This window comes from Cornus florida, unplaced genomic scaffold (genome assembly GCF_030987335.1).
Source record: "Cornus florida cultivar Cherokee Brave unplaced genomic scaffold, ASM3098733v1 CherokeeBrave_3.0.0_Hap2_Chr01, whole genome shotgun sequence".
Lineage (NCBI taxonomy): Eukaryota > Viridiplantae > Streptophyta > Magnoliopsida > Cornales > Cornaceae > Cornus > Cornus florida.
Window position 1 is genome coordinate 32,488,613 of NW_026775571.1, and position 9,843 is coordinate 32,498,455.

General features: G+C 35.9%; 1 non-coding gene across 1 annotated transcript; it reads left to right on the forward strand.

The window, feature by feature from the left end:
* The first annotated feature begins 6,755 nt into the window (after positions 1-6,755).
* LOC132283804 (small nucleolar RNA R71) lies at positions 6,756-6,862 on the forward strand. Its single transcript, XR_009472139.1, has one exon. It is a non-coding gene; the product is annotated as a small nucleolar RNA R71 (small nucleolar RNA).
* Positions 6,863-9,843: the final 2,981 nt, after the last annotated feature.

Consider the following 9,843-nt stretch of genomic DNA (forward strand, 5'->3'; position numbering starts at 1 on the left):
TGTGTTTTTCTGGGAAGAATTTGTTTTGAAGTTGTGGGTCAAAACTGTTTCAATTGGAAAAATATTTGTTAAACTAAATTGATATTATCAAATTACAGTGTTTAAGCTTTCATTGGGCTTTGGATTCATTCAATTTGGGTTAGAATTGAATTTTTTTATGAATTTTACAAGTTGAAGGTAACAAGCTGAAAAATCTGTCTTGCGGACCAAAATTTGGGGCGATTTCATTTCGGTGGTAATTGGGATTTTCATTCCAATTGAGGTAGGGGATGAATATAGGTTTATGTGGTATTTGATTTATTATTTTTGATGCTTATGCTATGTTTATGCATGAAATCTAGGTTTTTATTTTAATTAGTCATGAGTTAAAAAAATTAATTCACATAGTTGTATATTGTGTAGAATTAATTAAGGACTTGGTATTTAGTTAGGCCTTGACTTGATATTAGTGATTATCATGAATTAATCTTTGTTATATATTAAATTGGAAGGATTTGAAGATATTTTGAAATCTAGGGATTTAAATATTTTTATTTAATTACATTCTATTCAACCATTCCAATGAAGTAATTAAACTTTTGAGTTGATATTAGTGATTGTCTTGCTATGTTGTTTAACATATATTAAATTTGGGATATTTTGATGAATGTTGAAATCTAGAGAATTTAATTATTTTTATTTAATTAAATTCTATTTAATTGCTCCATGGATTTAATTGTGTTTTGGGAAGTTATTTCTATGTTTAAATCATGGACTTGGAATTGTTGTATATTCACTTGGTTACATTTTGAGCATTGGATAACATAGTTGTTATATTTATATTCATGAGAATATGTTTTTCCTATTGAATATATCATTGTGTTGTGTAATGAGTTGCACATTTTGTATTTGACATCTTTCATGCCATAGTAATTGTGGACTTAGAGCATGTATTGTATGTGTTTCCAAATTTAGTTGTGCGTGGTAGATAGTTGATTATCTTGTATATACATGTTGATATATACGTTGTTGCACAACTTGTTGATTTTGGAAACTTGGGGATGTCGTTGTTTGGCTACGGCTAGGACTTGGTTCTAGTACGGGGGATTGTCCCTCTATATAGTCTAGTGCGCACATATGGAGGTTACTCATGGGCTAGTAACCCTAAAGTAACTATGGTGTCGGTTTGATCCGGCGTGATGTCCGAGTATCCACTTTATTTGATTTCGCATTTCATTTCAAGTTGATAACTAGATGATATGGTAACTTGTTGTTCTTTGTTTGATTTCCCATTTTAAGTTGTAAGATGTTAACTTTGAGAAATCATGCTTTATGGGTTGTATTGGAAGTTCCAATGTTGGTTAAATTGCATCGATATCATGATTTGTGTTTTGATGTTCAAATATAGTTTAGGAAAGATCCTATAGATTCATTCTGAACATAGACGTTAGGTGGCATGACCCACTCTTGTTGTTTTCATATTTTAGATTTCAAGTTGATGACTTTAAGAATCTATATCTTGTTACTTTGTATAACAGGTTTCTATGTTGTAGAAATGCATGAATGAGGTGATTTATGCTAGAAACACTCTAAGGTAGCTTAGGATGCTCCCTGAGTCTCATCTTGACATAGACGTTAGGTGGCATGAGCCCCTTTAACATGTTTCACCTTAAGGTGATAATTTTGTAAAATGCTAGGTCGATGCATGCTCATTTCCTACGAGTAGCTTTATGTTACTCACCCATGTAGTGGGGACATTTTTCAGGTACAAGGACCTTGATTTGGGATGCACACTATGCCATGGAAGTTTCGTAGACTTGAAGTATCATTTTCATGAAAATATTGGCATGAAATCCTATTTGTAGCCCTATATGTTAAAACTTGTATTCTTTGATTCGTATATGTAAAATGTACATAAGTACACTCTTTTCAATGTATTTAACATGTATAAGATGAGGCCGGAGGCCAATGACATATATCTTATTTTTTATGCACTTTTGTTTTCAAAGTTTATTATGAAAATATTGGAAAATGTTAAGTCATTGCTTCATAGCTTTCGCATCGGGAGTGCGAATTTCATATCTTTTCTGCCCGAACTCAGTATCAGACGATTCTTGAGTCTAATTTTGTTCATTTTTCATTGTCTTTACAATGGTGTGCACGGTGGCACCCATTTTAATGAGAAATGACCATTTTACCCTTAGTTCATTTCTTTTAGGGTTAGGCATTCTTGCTTCATTTGCTAGGCTCATTTAAGTTCCGTGGCTTCATGGAGAGTCACTTTGGGGCCTTAGGGATGACATACATCTCTTGAGGTCAATTTGTTTCTTTCGTTTCTGCATTTCAGATCCGTTATCGGGTCATCTTTTGGTTCATCACAAGACGCATTGGCTTGAAGAAAAAATAAGGTCGTCACAGGTGGTATCAGAGCTCCTAGGTTTGAATACCTTGGATGATGGGTTCTGGGTGCATATCACTTTTTTGTTACTTTGTTTTGCGTGTTTATATGCTTCATGATAACATGTTTATGTGCTTACGTGCTACATGTGGTATGCCGTTTGTTTAGTATGATTGTATTCTATTGTAAAGAGCATGACATATGATTTATGCTAGGTTAGATTTGTATATACATAACTGTTTTGCATATTTGGTATGACACGGGATTGGTCATTGAGGCACGAGTTAAGATTGATGGTGATTGTAGTCATAGTTTCATTGTAGTTTAGGTCGTTGTTGATCTAGTATCGGTTTTGAGGTAGGTGGAGAGACACCTTTTGTTTAGGCTCTCGTGAGTTGAGTCACTAAGCATAGCTATAGGGCTGGATTTGTTGGTTTTGGGATATGATAAGGTTATGGACCTCTTAGGATCCTTGGTTATTTTGGAAGGTTCCTCTGAGATTGCAATCTTCATGGGCGGGTACGTTTGTGGGTGGGTGCATGGCACTGTTATGCTACCGTACTGGCTAGCTACGAGTGCAGTTTAGATGGAATCGGCGTTGGTTTTTGTTCCAATAGGCGTAACCCTTTTGGTCAGTGATTGATGGTCATTTTAGGGATGATTCTTGAGATTGATTTGGTTGTTGATGGTATGGCTATAGTTGGCATTTTCTTTGAGTTCTCCTTGCATGATGACACTTTTGTGGTCGAGTCGATTGATCAATGTTTTGGGTTAGTGAGAGCATTGCATTGTTAGTGTCACTCATAGTGTCACTTTTAGATTTGGAGATGGATTGTTAGAGTCTTACCATTGTGGTGAGGGATCACGTTTGTTTTGAGACAAGTTATTGTCACATTGATTTTTGGAGTCAGATTATAGTTGGGACTTGTTTTCCTTTTACCTAGACACTCTAGGACACGATGTCCATAGGGTTTATTGTTGCATCATTTTATCTTCTATAGTTTCGTTTACTACCATGTTAGTAGTATGATTTATGTTATTGCGATGCATGAGTAGGTGGAGGTATATCCACATATATCTTCTTGTTGTGTGACATTAGCATGCCTTACATATATGCTTAGAGATGTCATGTTGTTACTGTGCTTTAATGACATGCTTTTGTGCTACGTGGAGACGTGCTGCATGTACCCTTGATTTTATCTATGTGAGTAAATGTATTTTCTTGGTAGTTGCGTTTCCTTGCTTTGTGCACGACTTCCATGTTCAGTTTTCCCTTTCTGTTCCCTCTTCACATTTGTCGTGTTGACATTTGTGGGAGAATAGGGTTTCTCCTCTTTTCTTGGTTTGAGTAAGGGGCTTCATAAGGAGTGGGTCTCTTCTCTTCATTGCATTGTGCACAGTTTTGGGGTTAGCTGGTCCGTGAGGATCACCATTTTTGTCTTGAGTTCTTGGTGAGGACTTGATGGATTTTGGTCGACTTACTTCCATGTAGGGGGCGAAGTCTTTGACCTTGTTGTCTTTCGTTTCAGAGACTGAGTCATGTTGTTGTCCTTCTTAGGATTGGTGGTTCCTTTTTCCTTCGTGTCTTCCCTTGGGGAGTTTTGCCGTGGTTGTTGACGGAGTTGTGGTGCTCAGAACGAGTTGGTTGGTGTGAGATTATTTTACGGGGACTTGCGTCCATATCATTGAGGATATGTTTGATTCATGAGGTGACCTCGAGGCTCTTTTGAGAATGTCCTTTGGAGACTTGTTTCAGTTTAGGAGACCTAGATGTGGTTGACTCTTAGGAGAGGTTTTGAAGGATCGCTGTTAGATTTGGCTTATTTATGGAGTTTTCTCGTCCTAGTTATGGCTAGGCGTAGTTTTGAGGAATTATAGTTCTAGTGATTGATTGTGGATTGAAATTAAGGGATTTGATTTGGCTTAGTGATGCCAAGCACGGTTTTGAGAGACTTGGTTTGTCAAACTCTACAATATTGAGGGTATATATAGGCAACAAGATACCTCCAAGTTGTATTTGGATTTGGACAATTTAGTTCAAATAGGAAAGTCAAATTCCAATCCTAAGTTGGATAGAAAAGCAAAAGAGGAAAGCTTACAATCCAAAGTAAAATAGGAAAGTGAGAAAAAAAAAAAAAAAAAAGTTGGATACTTCAAGTCCCACTTGAAAAAGGAGATAAGTTTTGTCAATCTTGGAACTTGAAGTGGGGGCAATTTGTAGACACTAAAATTTTAGTGGGCTTTGACTTTGACAAATGGACCCATTAAATATGGGCTTAATATTTAATTAAGTTATTTAATTGGCCCAAGTTTGGTCCATTTAAATTATTTAATTAGCCCAGCCCAGATGGTTAAATATAAAGGTAATTATTCCTAATAAAATATATTTGGAATAATTATTTTTAAGGATAATTATCATAATATAACCGGCCTGGCCCAGTTATGATATTTTCCTTATCAGAAAGGACACGTGTCATCATCCTATGGATCCAAGAAGCCTATATATAGAGGCCTGGGAAAGGACGAGGGGACACATAAATTCAGAATTCAAAAATCCAGAATTCCAGAGAGAAATACAAAAGCTCTCTTCCCCAACATCCAAACCCAAAAGCGAAGAACACCAAGCACATCAAATCGTGCCGGTCTTCATCAAATTCCACTTTGATCAACAATAAGCACATCAAATCGTGTCGTTCCTCATTCAAATTCCACGACGATTCAAGAACAAGCTCGTGCAGCCCTTGGATCCAACCAACAACAAAAAGGAGATCGAATCAGAGGACCATTCTTTTTGTAAAGAATATTACAAAAGATTGTACTCCACATTCATTCATTAATAAAATTATTATTTTGCCCATATTTTGTTTCTATTTGTAGGACAACAAAATTTGTGTGTACACTCCTAAATCAAGAAGAGCCCGATTAATGACATGGTCACCAATGACACAAGAAGTAGTAAGTGAACTGGGGTCCTTGAACTTTGGAAGTGTGTTATGTTGCAAAATGGAACTCACTTGCTCGGTCAAAACAACTTTCTTTGGTGCTTGGCTCTTGTTCTTTCTTTTTTAAGTGCAAAGGTCTTTCAAAAATTTGGCATAAGCCGAAATTTGCTTAATTGCATCCAAAAGGGGAAGATTTATCTTCACTTGTCTAAACATTTCAATGATTTCATTGGCTTTGCCTTGTTGTTTTTTAAGAGAATTGGATCCTTTCAAGGCATCTGGAAATAGAGCTCTTGGCTCATAAACTTTTTCAAAATCTTTTTGAGGGTCACTTCTAACACAATAATTTTTCTAAAAATATTTATAAACTTTATCAACACAAGAATCTTTCATATGTAATGAAGGAGGAATATGACGTGAAATGGGACGGGTGTCAACTTTTGGTTGTACCGGTTCACTCTCTTCATTAGAAACTCCAACTTGATTGTCAACAATTTTCCCACTTCTCAAGGTTATCACCGCATTGACATGCTCAATTGTGGGACCTTCCGATGAGGAATTGGTTTCCACAACAAATTATTGCTTTGGTGGGGCATTTAAAGGCATCTTTCCTTTCTCTCTAGCATTCAAAGTACTAGCTATTTTCTCGACTTAGGTTTCTAGCTTAGCAATAGATTGAGAGTGGGAATGAAGTAATTGGGTTTTTGCCTCTAGAGTACCCAAAGCGGTCAACACTTTTTCCTCAAAAGCGGGACTCCTAGAATTTCCTTGAGAATAAGATGATTGATTAGGAAAATGAGAGTTAGAAAATTGGTTTCCATGTGATTGAAAAGATGATCTAAAACCTTGAGAAACTTGGCTTTGCATTGGGGGTGAAATATACTTGCTTTGAAAACCACCTTAGGGAGGGTTTGAGCCTTTTCCTTGGCTTTTCCAAGAAAATTTTGGATGGTTCCTCCACCCTGGATTATAATGTGTGCCATAGGGATTATTCCCTTGGTTGACAAATGTGGCATTCACTTGTTCATGGTTCTCACTTTGTACATGTCCATGGGGACAATTGGAAGTAGAATGTAAAACACTAAAACAAGTTATGCAAGCTTCATTAGATGAATAATGAATATGATTAGGGGAGGAAGACACTTGATTCACCGAATTTTGGTTGATGAAACCTTTGAGATAAAGATTTCACCTCGGCGGCTATGTTATTGGAATTATCAACTTGATATAAGCTAACATTCTTCCTTCCACCTAGATTTCTACCATTTTTAGATAACAAAGATCTATGCATTGAATTCTCACTTATGCTTTTGTATAAACGCCATACATCATCCTCATGCCTATCAAGATAAGAACCACTCATGGAAGCATCAACCATTCCTTTAAAATTATCGGATAAACTTTCAAAGAAAAATTGTACCAATTGCCATTTGGGAATGTCATGATGTGAACACTTACTAAGCAAGTCATTGAGGCGCTCCCATGCCTCATGAAGCAATTCCCCTTCCTCTTGAGAAAATTCTCTAATTAAAGTTCTCATTGCATTGGTCTTTGAAACTGGATAGTATTTTTTCAAGAACTCTTATTGCATTTCTGCCCAAGAAGTTATCGAAAAAGGCCTAAGATTGTTGAACCAATATTTTGCCTTGTCTTTAAGGGTAAAAGGAAAATGTTTAAGTCTTAAAACCTCTTCTGGCATGTCCGTGTATTTCACGGTGGAACACACTTTAAGAAACTCATCCAAATGCTTATAAGGTTGTTCACTTGGAAGTCCATGATAGTTGGGAAGCATTTGAATAGTTTGTGGTTTAATTTCATAGTGATATGCTCTAAATAGGGGCAATTGAATGCATATAGGTGAATTATTTTCATTTGGCACATAATAATCACGCAAAGCAAAAAGATGATTCACAACTAGTGGTGCAACACGAACACCTTGATTTCCTTGAATAATGGGAGGTTGTGGAGCAAAAATTGGCTGAGGCATTCCCAATGGAACTTGGCCTTGTTGCTGTGGTGGAATAAAAGGTCTTGGCATGCCTAATGGTACTTGAATATTGTCATGATGCACATTAGGGTGGAGGATACCTTGTTGGTCTATGTGACCAAGCTTCTTCACATGATCGTCATTATGTTCCTCCATTGGTATAATGGAGAGATAAGAGCTACCTTTTACCCTAGGATTACGAACAACCGATTCGAGATGAAAATCAAGTGGGACAAGAATAGGATTTAATGACCTACGACCATGCATACACAAGCAAAACAAACACAAGTAACAAGCAAGTAGCAATCACTTCGCCTCTGTAACAAATCAATCAACAAACATCCTCCACATACATTGATCCCATACTCTCATGCTTTCAACAATATATAAGAAAAATAAATTTCCCCCACGCGGCTCACGATCTATCTAAGAAAGTAAAAACATGCCTCCAAGCGGGCTCACGATTTAACTAGAGTTTGAGTTTAGAAAAGCTCACAAAGGGTCCTTAAGCAACTTCAAATTATTTTTTAATTTTCGCTTAGCTTGTAAATTTTTGAGATTTTAGCCTTTTTATGCTTAGCTTAGCTTCTTACTTTAAAATTCTCCTTTGCTTCACTTCCTTTGCTCAATGCACCTAGCCAATCAAGAACAAACATAATAAGCAACTAAAATAAAATAAAGTAAAGACACGATCAAAAGAGTACTAATTCCTAATTATTTTCAAAAATACAGCGTTACTTATCCCCGGCAACAGCGCCAAAACTTGGTATGTTTTCACCTAGTTGCACTAAAACTGTGTAGAGTAGCCAAGTTTAAATTTATAGATTACCACTACCATTACTAATTATAAATATAGCTAGGGTGAGTAGGGATCATCCCAAGGGAAAGGAAGCAATATTGATATGGAAACAACGTTTGATTAGTAGGTCGAGTGATCAAAATGTTGTGATTGGTTAATTAAACTACAATATTAAATAAATGAGTGCAAAGTAAAGCAATTGAAGTAGAGTAAAGTGTAGAGAATGGAAGAGAGGGATCTTGGGATTTAGAGGTCACCACTAAATATCACCTTTCTAGATACTCAATGTGTAATAAATGAGGGGAATTGTATGTTACAATACTAGTGTGTGTGATTGATTGAATCAACAAGCATGGATGACTAATTAAGTATACATTGTTTAGATAACTTAATGAATAGCACAATATATCAAATTAAGCCATTATTCCTTCCTTTAAGCTCACAATCACAACATATCAACAAGCTAGAGAAATATACCACTTGCATTCATAAGCATGGAACATCAAACAACAAGCATGGATTGTCCTCCCATCTAAGAAAGTCAGGAAACTACACTACAACTAAGCTAGAGACATGAAAATTAAACTAATTAAACTAAGTTAGAGGCACAATCCATCAAGAAATGAGTATAAACCATCAAACAAACCACAAGAGTATTCCATTAAAGCACCATGCCTTGACAATCTCTAGATTCATAGCATCAACGCACATAGACATGCATCAATAACACAAAACCTAGAGATAAACATATGAACATCTATTCTAATATACATAGACATATAAATAGGATGGAATGATCAATTGGAAGCATTAAACCACATAAATCATTGTAGAAACAAGATTTATATATAAATTAAGTGTCAAGACAATAATTATAACCCAAATCACCTTAAAATACAAAACATCAAGATCTAGAAGGCATGCTTAGGGTTAACTCTAGCCCCAAGAAGATGTTTAGCCACTTATTGATGTAGTCATCCAACCCTCAAGGGCTATCTCTATGGTAAGAATGATCTTCTTCTTGATGGAAACCCCAGATGAATGGAAGAACTCCCAAATGGTGTGTATCTTTCTAATCTCTAGACTTTTCCAACCTCTCTCTCTAAGATTGTGTATATGTCTGTAATGACCCGGTCATTTTTCTCCCTTTTTTGTTTCTTAAATTTTACAGATAAATTTTTTCCGTTTAATTTTATTTTTCGAGTTCTGTTTCTCATCACTTGGTGTCGTCTCTAGTGCTTGGAAATGGTTTCCGAGACTCTTTTGTTCGGATTGACAACTTCCTTTAAGGACCGAGTCATTTTCGCATTTTCACTTTTTGGATACTATTCACTTTTCGTCTTTTTCCTTATTTTGTCTTTTCCCCGTTTGTCACTTTTTGGCATAACCTCACTTTTCATGCTCAGAGTTAGTTTTTAACTTCATGTACCTTCATTCTAAGTGGTTTCCATGAAATATGTATCTTTAATTTTGTAAGAAAGTACTCTAGTTGCTCTAGGTGTCCATAGGGGCAATGGATGCACAGTTCTTTAGAAACTTTGTCTTTTCTCGGGGTATTTTTCATAAATGTATTTTGAAGATATTTTATTTCAAGGGGTTTTAAGAAAATATTTTTCGAAGATATTTTCATTCCGGGTCATTAGTGTAGTTAACCCTTTTTGGAGGGGCCATTATGCAATTAACGAAAGTTATTGCAAAAATACCTCGTTTTGAGCCTAGATCCTTGTACGGGATTCAT